The sequence below is a fragment of the Carassius carassius genome, chromosome 10 (genome assembly GCF_963082965.1).
Source record: "Carassius carassius chromosome 10, fCarCar2.1, whole genome shotgun sequence".
Taxonomy (NCBI): domain Eukaryota; kingdom Metazoa; phylum Chordata; class Actinopteri; order Cypriniformes; family Cyprinidae; genus Carassius; species Carassius carassius.
In genome coordinates, this window is record NC_081764.1 from 18,951,917 (window position 1) to 18,969,747 (window position 17,831).

Sequence of the window (17,831 nt, forward strand, 5' to 3'; positions counted from 1 at the left end):
TGACCCTCCAGAGGCGAGTCAGGGGCCAGTGAACTCTCCAGAGTCGAGTCAGGTGCCAGTGACCTCTCCAGAGTCAGGGCTAGTCACCGCTGGTCCTCCGGAGTCAGGGCCAGTCACCGCTGGTCCTCCGGAGTCAGGGCCAGTCACTGATGACCTTCCGGAGTCAGGGCCAGTCACCGTTGAACTTTCAGAGTCAAGTCAAGTCACTGGGTGGTCTGCTGCTCCGCCCTGTTGGACTCCGGCATCGACCACAGGGGCGTGGTGGTCATCTGCTCCACCCTGGAGGACTCTGGCCTTGACAACAAAGGTGTGGTGGTCTTCTGCTCCGCCCTGGGGGGCTTCCGCTCTGACCACATGGACGTGGTGGTCTTCTGCTCCGCCCTGGGGGGCTTCCGCTCCGACCACACGGACGTGGTGGTCTTCTGCTCCGCCCTGGGGGGCTTCCGCTCTGACCATACGGACGTGGTGGTCTTCCGTTCCGCCCTGGGGGGCGTTTGCCCTGACCACACGGACGTGGCGGTCTTCTGCTCCGCCCTGGGGGGGTTCCGCTCCGACCACACGGACATGGTGGTCTTCTGCTCCACCCTGGAGGACTCTGGCCTTGACCACAAGGGTGTGGTGGTCTTCTGCTCCACCCTGGGGGGCTTCCGCTCTGACCACACGGACGTGGTGGTCTTCTGCTCCACCCTGGAGGACTCTGTCCTTGACCACAAGGGTGTGGTGGTCTTCTGCTCCGCCCTGGGGGGCTTCCGTTCTGACCACACGGACGTGGTGGTCTTCCATTCCGCCCTGGGGGGCTTCCGCTCCGACCACACGGACATGGTGGTCTTCTGCTCCGCCCTGGGGGGCTTCATGTTGTTTTTTCCTTTTGTTTTTGTGTTAATGTCTGTCTCCTCCCTCCTGGTCTTTCTGTGTTGTGTTACATTCTGGTGCCTGTTCCCCATGTTTTTCTTTTCTGGCCCTCCGTCCCTCCCCCTGAGCCTCCACCTGTCCGCCTCCCTCCTGGTCTGTTTTATGTCTGTCGTGGAGCGTCTGGGAGCCGCTCCGTAGAGGGGGGGTTCTGTCACAGTGTCTGGGTTGTGTCCCTGGGTTTCCACTAGATGTCCTCCTTTCTCACGGTGTCTGTCACCTTATCACTTCCTGTCTCCTTATTTGGTCACCTTCCTCCTTGTTTAGGTAATTGATTGTTCCCCACCTGTCTCCTGTTTCCCCATCATCCTTTTGTGTATGTTTCATGCTTTCCGTAGTCTTGCCCTTGCCGTGTGTTGTTGTCTGTTTTCATGTTGTTTGGATATTCTGGTTTTGACCCTGCCTGGACTGTTTATGCTTTTTGGATTGCCCCTAAATAAACCGCATACCTGCATTTGGATCTCTCCGTGTTTCTTGAATCCCCTTCGTGACAGTTTCAAGATCGATGCATATGAATCGACAGGGTTTGTAATCGATGCATCGAGAAAACGAGTGAATCGTTACACCCCTACTTTAGACACATGGAAGGCGGGGTGAATTCTTGGGTTTAATCCAAGATGGCGCCGCACATGGCTGCTTCAGTGCTTGGCTCTCCAGTGTTTGTACTGTTTTTGTTCGTTTTTCCTGTTTTTTGTTTAACAAACACGATCAGTTTCACCAGGGATGAACTGCTGAACATTCAGCAGAACACACCACATGATATTTTTCCGGATTTCTATTATACAGAATTTTTACTGAACATTGTTATCGGAGGAGCAGCGGCGCTGATCAAGCGCTTCAGGACGCGCAGACGGGGAAAGCGAGCGGGAGCGCTCGTCAGACTCAGGAAGCGCGGATTTCGAACGCCGTTGCCTAGCATCCATTTCGCAAATCTCCGCTCTCTACCCAACAAAACGGACGAACTCCTTCTGCTCTCTCGGACAAATAAGGATTTCTCTCACTCTGCTGCTCTGTGTTTCACGGAAACCTGGCTGAATGACGCCATACCGGACAGCGCGCTCCATCTGCCGGGCTTTCAGCTGTTCAGAGCGGACCGCAAAGCAGAATCAACGGGGAAATCGCGCGGCGGCGGGACATGCTTTTACATCAATGAACGGTGGTGTACAGATGTAACTGTGTTAAAGAAGATGTGCTGTCCTGATCTAGAAACGCAGTTTATCAACTGCAAGCCGTTCTATTCGCCGCGGGAGTTTCACTCGTTCATTCTGGTTAGTATTTACATTCCACCTCAAGCGCATGTGAGCTCGGCTTTACAGAAACTTGCTGATCAGATCACAGACACAGAACAACAACACCCGGACTCTGTTTTAATCATTCTTGGGGACTTTAATAAAGCCAATCTCTCCCGTGAACTGCCAAAATACAGACAGCATGTTACCTGTCCCACCAGAGACAGTAATATACTGGATCACTGTTACACCACAATAAAGGATGCATATCACTCTGTTCCACGAGCAGCTTTGGGACGTTCTCATCACTGTCTGGTTCATCTTATACCGACCTACAAGCAGAAACTTAAATCTAGTAAACCTGTAGTAAAGACTGTGAAGAGATGGACCAGCGAAACAGAGCAGGAATTACAATCTTGTTTTGACATCACAGACTGGAGCGTTTTTGAAGCTGCTACCACCGATCTGGACGAACTCACAGAGACTGTAACATCCTATATTAGTTTCTGTGAGGATATATGCATTCCTACCAGGACTTATTTAACATTCAACAATGATAAGCCATGGTTTACAGTAAAACTCAGACACCTTCGTCAGGCCAAAGAGGATGCCTACAGAAATGGGGACAGGGTCTTGTACAATCAGGCCAGGAACACACTGAACAAAGAGATTAGAGCGGCTAAAAAGACCTACGCTAAAAAGTTGGAAGACCAGTTTACTTCCAACGACTCTACTTCAGTTTGGAGAGGACTGAGAGCCATCACAAACTACAAGACACCATCCCCTTGCACTGAGGCTAATCAACGACTTGCTAACGACCTGAATGAGTTTTATTGTAGATTTGAAACCCCCAACACCCACTCTGACCATCTCCCTACACAACCATTAACACCTCCTGCAATCCCCCTCTCCATACCTCCTGCTCTTCAAATCTGTGAAGATGATGTGCGCCAGGTCTTCAAGAAAAACAAAAGAAGAAAAGCACCAGGCCCAGATGGCGTTACACCAGCCTGTCTGAAAATCTGTGCTGACCAGCTGGCCCCCATCTTTTCACAGATCTTCAACAGATCTCTGGAGTTGTGTGAAGTGCCTTCCTGCTTCAAACGCTCCACCATAATCCCCATTCCAAAGAAACCCAAGATAACCGGACTTAACGACTACAGACCTGTGGCTCTAACGTCTGTCGTCATGAAGTCGTTTGAAAAACTGGTTCTGGCTTATCTGAAGGACATCACTGGACCCTTACTGGACCCCCTGCAGTTTGCGTACCGAGCAAACAGGTCCGTGGATGATGCAATCAACATGTCATTGCACTTCATCCTGCAACATCTGGACAAAACAGGGACTTATGTGATGATCCTGTTTGTGGACTTTAGTTCGGCTTTCAACACCATCATCCCAACAACCCTCCAGACCTAACTGACCCAGCTCTCTGTTCCTAGCTCTATCTGTCAGTGGATCACCAGCTTTCTGACAGATAGGCAACAGTTAGTGAGACTGGGGAAATTCAAGTCAAACAGCTGCTCGACCCACACTGGTGCCCCTCAGGGATGTGTTCTCTCCCCTCTGCTCTTCTCCCTGTACACCAACGACTGCACCTCTAAAGACCCCTCTGTCAAGCTCCTGAAGTTTGCAGACGACACTACAGTCATCGGCCTCATCCAGGACGGTGACGAGTCTGCTTACAGACAGGAGGTTGAGCAGCTGGCTGTCTGGTGCAGTCTTAACAACCTGGAGCTGAACACGCTCAAAACAGTGGAGATGACTGTGGACTTTAGGAGAAACCCCCCTGCACTTTCCCCACTCACCATCATGAACAGCACTGTGGCTGCAGTGGAGTCATTCAGATTCCTGGGAACCACCATCTCTCAGGACCTGAAGTGGGACAATCACATTGGCTCCATTGTGAAAAAAGCCCAACAAAGGTTGTACTTCCTTCGCCAGCTGAGGAAGTTTAACCTGCCACAGGAGCTGCTGAAACAGTTCTACTCAGCCGTCATTGAGTCAGTCCTGTGTACTTCAATTACTGTCTGGTTTGGTTCAGCTACAAAATCAGATATCAGGAGACTACAGAGAACTGTTCGGACTGCTGAAAGGATTATTGGTGCTCCCCTGCCCACCCTCCAAGAACTGTACACATCCAGAGTGAGGAAAAGGACTCAGAAAATCACTCTGGATCCCTCACATCCAAGTCACCCCATCTTTGAACTTTTGCCATCTGGCCGGCGCCTCAGAGCTGCAAATACAAGAACAGCAAGGCACAAGAATAGTTTCTTCCCCCAGGCAATCTACCTCATGAACAGTTAAATGTTTCCCACTTAAACTTATGCTTATGCAAAAATGTGCAATATCCTTATATTTATTTGTTACCCCTCCATCCTAGAACATTCCTGCATCTCACTCAATCCTATTCCATTATCATTTATAGCACAATTGTTTATACACTTATTTATTTGCCAATTTGTAATTCTCCTGTAAATTTTTTTTTCTTTTGTCTGTGTGTTGTTGTCTCTGTTTACTGGAAGCTTATGTCACTAAAACAAATTCCTTGTATGCGCAAGCATACTTGGCAATAAAGCTCTTTCTGATTCTGATTCTGATTCTGATTCTCCTGTACGCAGGAGGGAGTTTGAGTCGGACTGTCAACGGACGAATAATCTTGATGAAAGGAAACGGGCCAATGAATTTAGGAGCTTACTTGTTAGACACGGAGCGGAGAGGAATATTCTTGGTAGAAAGCCACACCTTTTGACCCACGATGTAAACGGGAGGCTTTGACCGGTGGCGATCGGCCTTGGCCTTCATGTGCCTCCCCGCTTGGAGTAGAGTCTCACGGGCTCTAGTCCAAGTACGGCGGCACCTCTGGACGAATGCGTGAGCGGAGGGGACCGCGACCTCGGATTCCAGGCTCGGAAAGATTGGTGGCTGGTAACCTAAACTACACTTAAATGGCGAGAGGCCCGTGGATGACACTGGTAAGGATTTGTGGGCGTACTCCACCATAGAAAGCTGTCGGCTCCAGGATGACGGATTTTTAGCAACCAAACATCGCAACATTCTCTCGAGGTTCTGATTGGCTCGCTCTGACTGACCATTGCTCTAGGGAGGATATCCAGAGAACAGACTGACCGTGGCCCCCAGTAATTTACAAAATTCTTGCCAAAATTTGGATAAGAATAGGGAACCCCTGTCAGAGACCACGTCCATCGGGAGGCCATGTAACCAAAAGACGTGATCTATGACTGTGACCGCTGTCTCCTTGGCTGAAGGTAATTTGGGCAAGGGGATGAAATGTGCCGCCTTCGAGAACCGGTCCACTACGGTTAAAACAACCGTCATGCCATTGGAGGGCGGGAGGGCGGGAGGGCGGTAACAAAATCTATAGCGATATGGGACCAGGGTCTTGAAGGGACAGGCAGCGTTCGAAGTAGCCCGTCTGGTGGTTGGTTTGATGTCTTACCAGTGGCACAGACTGAGCAAGCCTAAACAAAATCGTGAATGTCACGAGCCATCAATGGCCACCAGAATCGTTTTTTTAACTAGAAAACTAGTGCGAGTCACTCCTGGATGACAAGCCACGTTGGAGCAATGACCCCATCGAATAACGTCGGACCGTAACCCCTCCGGAACAAACGACTCGGAGGGCAACCAGGCGGAGGCGTTACCCCTTCTAAGGCTGTCTTGACCTTCGATTCGACCTCCCATACCAGAGTGGAGATGACAACTATCTCAGGTAAAATACACTTGGGAGTCACCGGGCGTTTGGATGGATCAAAAATACGAGACAAAGCGTCGGGTTTGATGTTTTTGGACCTCGGGCGGTACGAGAGAACAAAATCAAAACGTCCGAAAAAAGAGCCCACCGAGCCTGCCTGGAGTTGAGTCTCTTAGCCGATCTGATGTATTCAAGATTCTTATGATCGGTCCAAACGATAAAGGGTACCCCCGAACCCTCTAACCAATGACGCCATTCCTCCAACGCTAACCTAACTGCCAACAACTCTCTGTTACCAATGTCATAATTACGTTCGGCAGGCGATATTCAATGAGAAAAAAAAGCGCAGGGATAAATCTTGTCGTCTGAGGGAGCGCGTTTTGAAAGCACTGCTCCTACTCCCACCTCTGACGCGTCGACCTCCACCACGAACTGACATGTGGGATCAGGGGTGACAAGAATGGGAGCCGAAACAAAGTGACTTTTGAGGTTGGTGAACACTGCCTCGGTAGCGATTCATGAACTGTGACATGTAGTCTTAATGGATCGCGTTTCAGTCATTATAATATTCATCCCATTGTCTGACAACAGAAACATTAAAATATAGTGATAAAAATAGTTTTATTGAGAATTTAATTAAATGGCTAACGTAATTTCCGGACTATTGAGCGCACCTGAATATAAGCCGCACCCACTGAATTTTTTAAAAATCATTATTTTGAACATAAATAAGCCGCACATGTCTATAAGCCGCAGGTGCCTACCGGTACATTGAAACAAATGAAATGAACTTTACACAGGCATTAACGAAACACGGCTTGTAACAAAAATTAAAAGGCTTTAATGAAACACGGTTTGTAACAAAAATAAACTGGCTTTAACCAAAACCGGCTTGTCACAAAAAAAAAGAAAGTAGTAAACAGTAGCCTACCAAGAAACTCATTGGTCACTATCTTCCTCCTCCTGTGCACTGAAACCACTGAAGTCATCTCCTTCGGTGTCGGAGTTGAATAGCCTCAGAATTGCTTCATCCGACATTGGATCGTTTTCATTGTCGCTCTCGTCACTTTCATCCGGAGGCAAATCCCCCGCTGAGCCCTCTTCAACACGCAACAGTCCAGCCTTTCGAAACCCGCTGATGATAGTGGATTTTTTGACAATGCTCCACGCTGTCAGGATCCACTGGCAGACTTGACCATAAGTTGCTCTTCGCATGCGGCCCGTTTTAGTGAAGGATTTCTCCCCACTTGTCATCCAAGCCTCCCACTGAACACGGAGCGCCACCTTAAATGCACGATTTACACTGATGTCGAGTGGCTGCAAATACTTTGTTGTGCCTCCAGGAATCACAGCTGGAATTGAGTTTGTTCTCTTGATGGCTTCAATGGCATTTCACTCCGTATGCCATTCATGCATTAGGCTTTCCGTCATCCATCCTTTCTTGTTGACTTTCACAACAATTCCTCTCGGGAATTTTTCTTTCGGCATCGTCGTGCGTTTAAAAATCACCATCGGTGGAAGCTTTTCTCCCGATGCCGTGCAGCTCAGAACACAGGTGAAATGCGTTTTTTCATGCCCAGTTGTTTTCAGCGTGACGGATGATTCGCCGTTCCTGTTGACAGTCCGAGTGAGAGGCAGGTCAAACGTCAGAGGAACCTCATCCATATTTATGATGTCATGCGGGCCGATGGAATGCTCCGCTATCTTTGCATCAGTGAATTTGCGGAAGTTTGAAACTTTTTCCTCATAGTCGGGAGGAAGCTGCTGACATAGACTCGTCTGTACCCTGATGGACAGGCCTTTACTTCTCATAAATCTGAGACACCACGCTGGTCCACCTCTAAAATCCTCAAACTTCATCGCGGTGGCGATTGTTTTGGCTTTCAGTCGGCTTTAAGGTTTAGTTGTCTTTTTGCACTGAGTCAATTCCTCACGCTGCTGTTTCCAACGTCTTATCATCGACTCATTAAGACCAAGCTCCCGTGCAGCAGCTCTATTTCCTTTTCCAACAGCCAGATCAATCGCCTTCAACTTGAAAGCTGCATCATATGCATTTCTCTGTGTCTTTGCCATGATGAGGGTGACAAAATGACTACCGTAATCAGAATGATGGGAAGTTTGAGCGCGCTCGATTTAATCTAAATAGTAAACAAAAAAAGTTGTTTGACTTTAACCCGTTCGGCAATTTCATTGGTCTAATGAAAGCTTCATTCCGCCAAAAAACTGAGCACGTCACAGAATGTGTTTAAAAAAAAATAATAAATAAATAAATAAATTGAAAGCGGGAAAAATCCATATATTAGCCGCGTTGTTGTTTAAACCCCGAAGTTCAAAGCGTGGGAAAGAAGTTGCGGCTTATAGTCCGGAAATTACGGTAAATTAAATTGCAGTATGTGAGTATAGGGAGGCAATACAATATGACGCACTTACATCATATATATGCTAATTAGCGCATGACGTCATCCAGTTCATGTTCTCATGGTTTATTTTTATGAATTAAAATGTTTCAAAACAATCCCCCCCTCTGTTTTTTTCACCAATCGCACCCTGTATATAAGGCAACAGACACATGAAGATAATTTATACGATTATTTTTCAATAAAATTAGCTTTTCGTAGTGCAATTCTCCAGAGCAAAAATGTGTGTCCTCCACACAATTGTGAAAGTGATTTTAAAACGACAAAAAAAATCTTTATCCCTTCATTGTTAACCATTTTATTGACAATTCATATGTGTGTCATGTGCTTACAAGTGAAGAAATTGGCTTTTCAGGCCACACTGTACAAAGGTGAGTTAAGTTTCCTTTGCTTAAGATGGTCATTTTTTTTATTTTCTCTCTTCTCTGTCCAGATTATGCCCTTCATCACCCCAGTCAGATGCTCAAGTCATGTTACTACTTTTTTTTTCCAGTTGCCATATTTCCCTGAGCTAATGCTCTCCATCAATGATTTTAAGGTGAGTTTAACATTTAATATTTTTATTCAGTATGCAATATATTGATCAAAAGTGACAGTAAAGGCTTTTACATTGTTATAAAAAAATATGTTATAAATACATTCTGTTCTTTTGAAATTCCTATTTGTCATACAGTCCTAACAAAAATGCATCTCGGTTTCCACAAAAAAAAATATTAAGCAGTACACGTGAATTCTTAATGCTAAAAAAATGTTCTTGAGTGCCAAATCAGCGTATTAGAATGATTTGAAATTGCATTTTAAAATATATTAAAAAAGAAAAGAGTCCAGTAACTGTCACGGCTTACGCTGCTGGAAGGAACACGGAGCCGAGGGATAAACGAAACAAGGATTTATTAAATCAAACATAGGCAAGGTAAGTAGTAAATAACAGGTGGCAAGTGGCAAGTGGCAAGTGGCAAGTAACAGGTAACAAGTGGCAAGTAACAGGTAACAAGAGGACAAGTAGACAAGTAACAAGTAGACGAGTAGACCCGACAAAACAGAACTGAAAGGACAAGGCATTTATACAAGGCATAATTGGGAAAACACAGGTGGAAGGAATGACTAAATTAACAGGGACATGGAACACATGCGGAAATGACTAGACACACCTGGGAACTAATCAAACCACACACGGAAGACAGAAACTGGGTCACAGGGGCAAAAACACACAAAATGAGTCCAGGTGTGTGACAGTACTCCCCCCTCCCGGTAGGTGCGTCCTCGCACCGTAGAAACAACAAAGGGAGGCGTGGGTGGGAACTTGGGAGGAGGTTCCGGTGGAGGACAGCCTCCCAGGAGGGGGCCAGCAGACAGGGACCACAGAGGAAGCAGCCAGGGAGGAGATGACGGAGGGAGGAGCCAGGGAGGAGACAGGAAGGATCTGAAGCAGGAGGTACCCAGCAGGACCCAGGCCACAGCCATAACGGCCCAAGGTGGGGCCGACGGTGGAAGGAGCCATGGAGGAGGAATGGTCACCGACTCCAGGGACTCGACCCACGGCAACGGAGCAAGTGGAGGAGGAGCCCGAGGCGGAGACGGAGAGCCGAAGAGCCAGGGTGACGGGGAGGAGCCGGAGGTCCTAGGCGGAACTGATGGCTCTGGTGACTGACGCCGCGATGTGGATCCGGAAGGCCGCGGTGAGGCCAGAGTGACCGAGGACTGAGGTGTAGCCGAGGGGATGAAGGAGCCTGACGGAGCCGGAGGGACGGAGGGATGAGGCGAAGCCGGAGGAGTGGAGTCCCGAGGCATAGGATGGACGACGCCAGACCAAGGCGGAGCCGGAGGGACGAGGGAGCCAGGCAGAGCCTGCGGACTGCCGGGCCATGGCGGAGAGGAAGGAGCTAGGAGCCATGGTGGAGCCGACGGGTCAACGGGCCGAGGCGGAGTCCAGGCCTCAGAGGCTGGAGGCGGAGGTGAGGGAGACGCCGACCAAGGCGTCGCTGGAGGATGGCGGTCCCGCTGAGCTCGCACCACAATGATGGTAGGCTGAGGGCGAGCAAAGGGGCAGCCAGACGACAGCGGAGGAGGAGGCAGGAGTGGATGGGAGGGTGGGAATTTTGGAGGAGCAGGCATTGGAGTAAGCTCTGGGGCTGGAGCCCTTCCTGGGCTTAACGGAGGATCAGGAGCCCGTCCTGGGCTTAACGGAAGATCAGGAGCCCGTCCTGGGCTTAACAGAAGATCAGGAGCCCGTCCTGGGCTTAACGGAGGATCAGGAGCCTGTCCTGGACTTAACGGGGGAACAGGAGCCCGTCCTGGGCTTAACGGGGGAACAGGAGCCCGTCCTGGGCTTAACGGGGGAACAGGAGCCCGTCCTGGGCTTAACGGGGGAACAGGAGCCCGTCCTGGGCTTAACGGGGAATCAGGAGCCTTTCCTGGGCTTAACAGAGGATCAGGAGCCCGTCCTGGGCTTACAGGAGGATCAGGAGCCCGTCCTGGGCTTAACGGAAGATCAGGAGCCCTTCCTGGGCTTAACAGAGGATCAGGAGCCCGTCCTGGGCTTACAGGAGGATCAGGAGCACGTCCTGGGCTTAACGGAAGATCAGGAGCCCTTCCTGGGCTTAACGGAAGATCAGGAGCCCGTCCTGGGCTTACAGGAGGATCAGGAGCCTGTCCTGGGCTTAACGGAAGTTCAGGAGCCCTTCCTGGGTTTAACAGAGGATCTGGCATAGGTGAATTGGAAACCCCCTCATTTTGACCCATTTGGCGCTCCACATTTTGCTCCCTCGTGGTGGGCAGTGTCGCCGGCTCTCGCACCTGGTCTGACGGGTTGCTCTCTGGCTCTCCGTCATCGGTGGGCTCGGGCTTATGCCTCGTACCGTGGGGAGATTGTAGGCTGGGCTCTGGGTCCAGAGTGGACCTGGCGAGATCCTCCATTGGGCCGACCGTGAGAGGTGACCCATTTCTCACCAGATTCCACTCTACGAATGCGGCGAAATCCTCCCGAGGACCATCTTCGGGCGACAACGCTCTGCACCTGGAGTTCAGGCTGGCGTGATAAAAGGTGCAGAGCGCGTGGTCCGGGTAGCTGGTGGCATTAGCTATCCAGAGAAACCGTCTGGTATGGTCCTCGAGAGACAGTCCCTCCTGCTCCAGCAGGAGGAGGAGGTATTCGGGGCAATAGAGGGGATCCATGACACACTACGGAAAGAAAAAGACTGTGAAAAAACGGAAAACAAAACGGAGGGAAAACACGCAGTTTTTAACTTCTTTTTAGGTCGGGTCTTCTGTCACGGCTTACGCTGCTGGAAGGAACGCGGAGCCGAGGGATAAACGAAACAAGGATTTATTAAATCAAACATAGGCAAGGTAAGTAGTAAATAACAGGTGGCAAGTGGCAAGTGGCAAGTAACAGGTAACAAGTGGCAAGTAACAGGTAACAAGAGGACAAGTAGACAAGTAACAAGTAGACGAGTAGACCCGACAAAACAGAACTGAAAGGACAAGGCATTTATACAAGGCATAATTGGGAAAACACAGGTGGAAGGAATGACTAAATTAACAGGGACATGGAACACATGCGGAAATGACTAGACACACCTGGGAACTAATCAAACCACACACGGAAGACAGAAACTGGGTCACAGGGGCAAAAACACACAAAATGAGTCCAGGTGTGTGACAGTAACACTTTAGAATAAAGTTCCATTAGTTAATTAACATGAACAAACAATGAACAATACATTTATTACTGTTTTTATTTATCTTTGTTAATGTTAGTTAATGAAAATAAAGTTATTCAGTGTTAGTTCATGCTTATTCACAGTTGTAAACAAGCACAACTTTTGATTTTGAATAATGCATTAGTAAATGTTGAAATTAACATTAATATTAATAAATGCTGTAGAAGGATTGTTCTTTCTTAGTTCATGTTAAGTAAAGAAGTTAACTGACATTAACTAATGGGACCTTATTCTAAAGTGTTACCAAGAGTTCTTTTAAATTCTAATATTTTACAGTATTACTGTTTTTGCAGTATTTTCGATCAAATAATTGCAGTTTGGTGGACATAAGAGAAATCTCACTGCCAGTGTATGTAATGAATTAATGACATGAATGTACATTTGTATAAAGTGTGAAATACTAAATGAATAGAGTGTGGATTGATAACATCATCCTCTCTTGTTTTAATTACCCATCATTTTGCATAACTGACCAGCGTTTGGGTCCAGCATGCAAATTTGTTTGTGTTAGAATTGTGAATACAGAATGGATCAGTAGGCCAAGCGTATCCATCTGTCTTCAGCACACATAGCTGAGTCATTATGAATCAACTCTGGATAGGCACTAGCTTTAGTGTTTGATTATTTTATGCATATTATGCATTGTAATTTTACCCAGCCTGAAGTAAGTGCTGTTGTTGAAATACAGCATATTTAAATTATTCAGTGTGAAGTAGTCTAGTATCATTTAAATCAAGAACATTATGATCTATGAAATTCATTCATTCATTCATTCATTATGATCTATAAAAATTTAATTATTTTGCATAGCATCTATTAAACTGATGTTTGTCTTTTTAGTTCTATTTTGCTGGAACCAGATTGAATGGTGGAACCCACTTTATATTTAACTGCTATGCATTAATATTTAAAGGAGCATTGCGTAGGTTCTGAAATTTCTAACCGTTACTGACACCAGTGGCCGTTAGAGGAACTGCAGCCAGTCTCATGCTCGTTCTCAGTGCGCACGCTCTTTTTTTTTTTTTTTTTACTTATGAGGAGTGTCCGTGGGTGTCTGAATTGTGCTGGAGGCTGGTCGCTTCTTTCCATCCGCAGAGTCCATTTGAAAACACTATTGCCGCTGCTTACTATAATGGCTGGCGTGCCGTATGGTTGTAAGCCCAAGTAGATGAGAACGCGCATGACGTCACATTTTGTGAATTTTCGCGCCAATTCGGGCCCGACTCCTTCACACACAATTGAGCCTACAGGCTGATAGAGGCAACCGTGGTGGACAGTCGAGGTGTCATTCTTTTTTTACATCATGGTTGGCTCATACATGTACAAAATGAAAACGATTTTTTTTAAGTAAAAACCTCCACATAGCTCCTTTAAATTAATCATTTGATTGATGCAATGCATTTATTGTGTACAGTACATGTTTCACATGTTTAAAATACTTGCATGTAATTACATCGGTAATATTCAGTTAAATATTGATTACATTGTCTATTGTACATAACAATTAATACATTTATTTATTTAGACATAATTAAACAGTGGTTAAAGACACCTCATATATAGTAGAACCGATTTCTTCAAACTGGTTCTGCTTTCTCATTGCGTGCTAATGTGGATTTACAGGCGCTGAAGAGTCTGTTCACCAGCCGCAGCACAGGCATCAGTTGTAAGGGCCGCTGGCTTCGAAGAAGACCTCGAAGCATACCTGCATGCTCTCTCACAGCCAGGGGCCCTCACTGGGGCCCTCAACTACTTCAGAAATATCTTCAGGTGCGTCTTATTTCAAATCTTACCACTTTGCATATTTCTGATACTGCGTAGCTAATTTTACATAAAATATCGCCCTCTAGTGTCTCAAATGGATATTTATGTTTATTTAATATTAAATATTATGCAATATTTTGAGTTTTGAGATGGAGCTGATGGTTTTAAATTCAGCTATTGCAGCAGTAATGCCTACAACAGATTTGCTTTATTGTTTCAAAATGTTCGAAATGTTACTGACATAACATCAAAGAAATGTATAAGATCATAATACAGAATGAGAGCTAATTTCATAAGTGCATGTGTTCCTGTCAAGAACTGATTTCATGCTTTCTGAGCTGTGCATGAACAGTCATTTACTCGCTGCCTGTACTGTAATGGTATTACACGATATGCATCAAATCAACTTCTGGGTGTCTTTGAGAGTACTAAACACTCAAAATGGGTGTTTCAGTTCATTGTTCAAATATACACGAACAATTGTGGACAGCCTGGTGTAAAACCTTTGCTTTAATTTGCTTGTGGAGTGCATGTGTTAGGAGCTTGTGAGACTGTGTGCATGACTGAGCCCACCATCTACTCCTGGAGCACACTTTGATTACGTCTCAGGACAGAGCTACGCTGACTGTGTGTGTGTGTGTGTGTGTGTGTATGTGTGTGTGTGTGTGTGTGTGTGGGTGTGTGTGTGTGTGTGTGTGTGTCTGTGTCTGTGTGTGGGTGGGTGTGTGTGTGTGTGTGTGCGAGTGGATGTGTAGGTGGGCAGGTGGGTGTGTGTAGGAGGGCGCTGACATAACAGTTTCTACAGAAACTAGGAACACATAAGTCCATATCAGAACTGAGGAGAGGAACCTTTCCGAACCTTTCAACACATCCTAACCTCTGTTTAACAAATTAGTATATCCATTTTGGGGTTTGTAGGGCTGTCAGATAAACACATTATAGGGAGCGTTAGAGGTAGAAAAAAAGATTTAACAGAAACAGCCTACAAAAAATGATCTGAACTGAAAATGTTTGAAAGAATTACTGTGCATCATCTAAAAGTGGGTAGGAAAAAAGGTACACCTAATGTAAAGTCAGTATTTTCCAGATAATATGTTGCTTTGGCTTGAGTGAAGTAATAATGTAAAAGCTAATTTTTAAATTGTGCATTATATTTTTCCCACAGTATGAATGGGGTTTGTATATATAGCTTCCTTTATATTTTAGGAAGGGTGTCTCTTGCTAGGGGATCATTATATTTGTTTGTCATTGGCTTCTAAAATGTTGCAAACCCCAGCTGTAGACTGTTCTTGAAGTTTTTAAATTGCAATAGTCATATTTTCCAGAAGGTACAAACCAATAATGGATGAAGTAATTGTCAGACATTTTTACTCTTTGTCATTTTTTGGGGACTGTTAATAAAATCTTTAATCTTCTTCTTTTCATAGGGAGGGATGAACTTTCCGTATTTCTATGGATTTCTGTGTTTTCCAACCGATATGAATCATGCAATGGGTTTAAACATCTTAATCCGGCTCCAAAAATAACACTCGACATACAATATTTGTATGATTTGTTATCTGCAGTGTCCTCCCGTTGAGTCAGAGCGAGGTGAAGTCTCCTGTATTGCTGCTGTGGGGAGAGAGAGACGTCTGTACATCAGAAACCATTTCCGCCTCAATATCATCTCTGGAGCCAGTCACTGGCTACAGCAAGAACAGCCCGACATCGTCAACACACTCATATGGACTTTCATTAAGGAAGGAGAAAGCCGCAAAAACTACAGGAACTTATAATGGGGTCCTTCTCCCTCTGAGCTTTGCCTGAAGAGGTGTCCAGGGAAAGGCCTGTAAAAACAAACCAACGTAATGATTAATGCAATCATTGTTTCAAATTTGATCATCTAAGATATAGAAACAAATCAAACTTCAGTGAAGCGGACAAAGAACAAAAGCACATTGTAATTGGAGGAGTTGTTTAGAGAGTAGTATGTTTAATCTATTTTCCTCAAGTTTGCACATGAGATTGGCCTTAAGGTTTCTTGGTGACAGTGTTTAAAAGTGTGTTGCAAAATATCTGTGAGTAAACTGTATTGTGCGGTGCCTTTCGACATACCATTCTGCAGGATAAAATATGTGCCATGTCTTTTTGAGACTGAGCTGTGGGCTTGTCAGCCGTTTGTATCAGTAGATTTCCTACTCTCTGCACTCTCTGTATCACTGTCTTATGGAGTCCACACATCTCTATTAGGTAATGTTGTCTTATTGGAAGATATTATTTTTTTGTATCTTTGACAATACTTGGCTTAAGCATTTGAGAATGTCAATATTTTGATCTTCCTGAATAATAAAACAAAGTGATGTTTCGATATTGTCCACTTTTTTGTATCTCTTCCTAAACACTGGATCTAAGACATTGGAACCAGCTCTGTGCCATTTTGATTTTCTAAGCAAATAAATAATAGCAAAAACTGACTTGAACTCATAATTTGCTCTCTCCGTTACTCTCAAACTGATGCTCTCTCTTTTCATATACAAGAAGGTTCTGCAAAGTTAGTATAACGTTAATAACATTTTTTTAAACAACAATAGTTATTGATAATGTGTTTAATAAGATGCTTGCTTGCAAAAAATATGAAATGGCATGTTTTTTAATTAGGCAAAATTTGTATTTCAAATTATCTTATAATTAATAGATTCCTATTTTATCATTGCTATTAAGATTTATTAACATCATACTTAAACATACAGTGTTTAATTCATATAAATGAAATAGAATGTTTAAAAAAAAACTAATTTAATTTAATTTAATACTAAAGTTAAATAGTTAAATACTATTTAAACAATAAAATAATAATGATTTTTGTTAAAATTTGTCAACTATATAAGTTAACATGAACTAACAATGAAAAATACTTCTAAAGAATGTCAGCTCATTTTATTTTCAGCATTTACTAATATATTATTAAAATCATATTTGGGTCTGTATTTAATGGACCTGTGCCATCATCAATGAACAGTTGTATTTTTATTAACATTAAAAATATCGTAACAAATGCATAGCTCATTATATTTTATTCTTATTCTTCCACATTCATGAATCCATACTTAACACATTTAATTATATATATATATATATACTCAACCTTCTTTCAGTTTACTAGAAAAAAAAAACAAATAAAATAAATGCAGATTCTGTATAATAATCCTCTTAAATAGTTTAAAAAAGGAAAAAAAATCTTATACAAACCTTATTTGTAAATCGCTTTGGATAAAAGTGTCTGCTAAATGACTAAATGTAAATGTAATGTAAAAAAAAAATTATGCTATCAGATGGTAATATATCATGATACTAAATACCATAGTACTGAATAAATACTGTCTTTATACACCATATACATGTAACTTCAAGGTACTTTAAAACATATTATGTGGTATTAATTTCTCAAAAACATGGTATTAACACTATATTAATCTAGATTAAAATGGCTCATTCGAATTATGCCGAAGGCATTCAGAATATGTGTTACCCAAATAAATTGACAAACAGTAAGTCTTTGAGAAGGGGTTTATCAAGCTAGGTGGTGCATTAGAAAAGGGGCTCATCTCCTGTTTCCAAAATGCATCACAAAGTGCTTGAAAAAGCTGTAAACTAATTCCACATTGCACAAGGTGCAAACAACTTTACGCCTGTTTCACACATACTCCGTCTGCAGTGCGTATGTATATACATGCCCGTAGGCAGAGGGGGTTCGAGTGCTCCCCCCCCCCCCCCCCCCGACTGCCAAAGGTCCAGAATTTAAGTCGTTGTTTTTCATGTGCTTATTGTCAGCATTGTTTTAATCAATGCTTGTGACAAATATGGTTGCTGTTTAATTAATCAAATTTATATGATTATTGTAGCTGGGCGTTTGTGTATACTAGTGTGCCGCGCGTGCAGTTCAGAGAGTTCAGAGAGTTCTTCTCACAATACACTTTTCAAAGCAACGGTGAAGAAGCATCGGCTCTGAATGATGTGGGGGGATATTTTTATATTTTTTTATTAAAAGCATTTCTATATTTTATCCACTCAATAGTCTACAATATAATAGCCATAT

General features: G+C 44.4%; 1 pseudogene; it reads left to right on the forward strand.

Annotated features, from left to right (window-relative positions):
- The window catches only part of LOC132152307 (epoxide hydrolase 4-like), a 30,279-nt pseudogene extending 14,070 nt beyond the window's left edge, over positions 1-16,209 (forward strand).
- Positions 16,210-17,831: the final 1,622 nt, after the last annotated feature.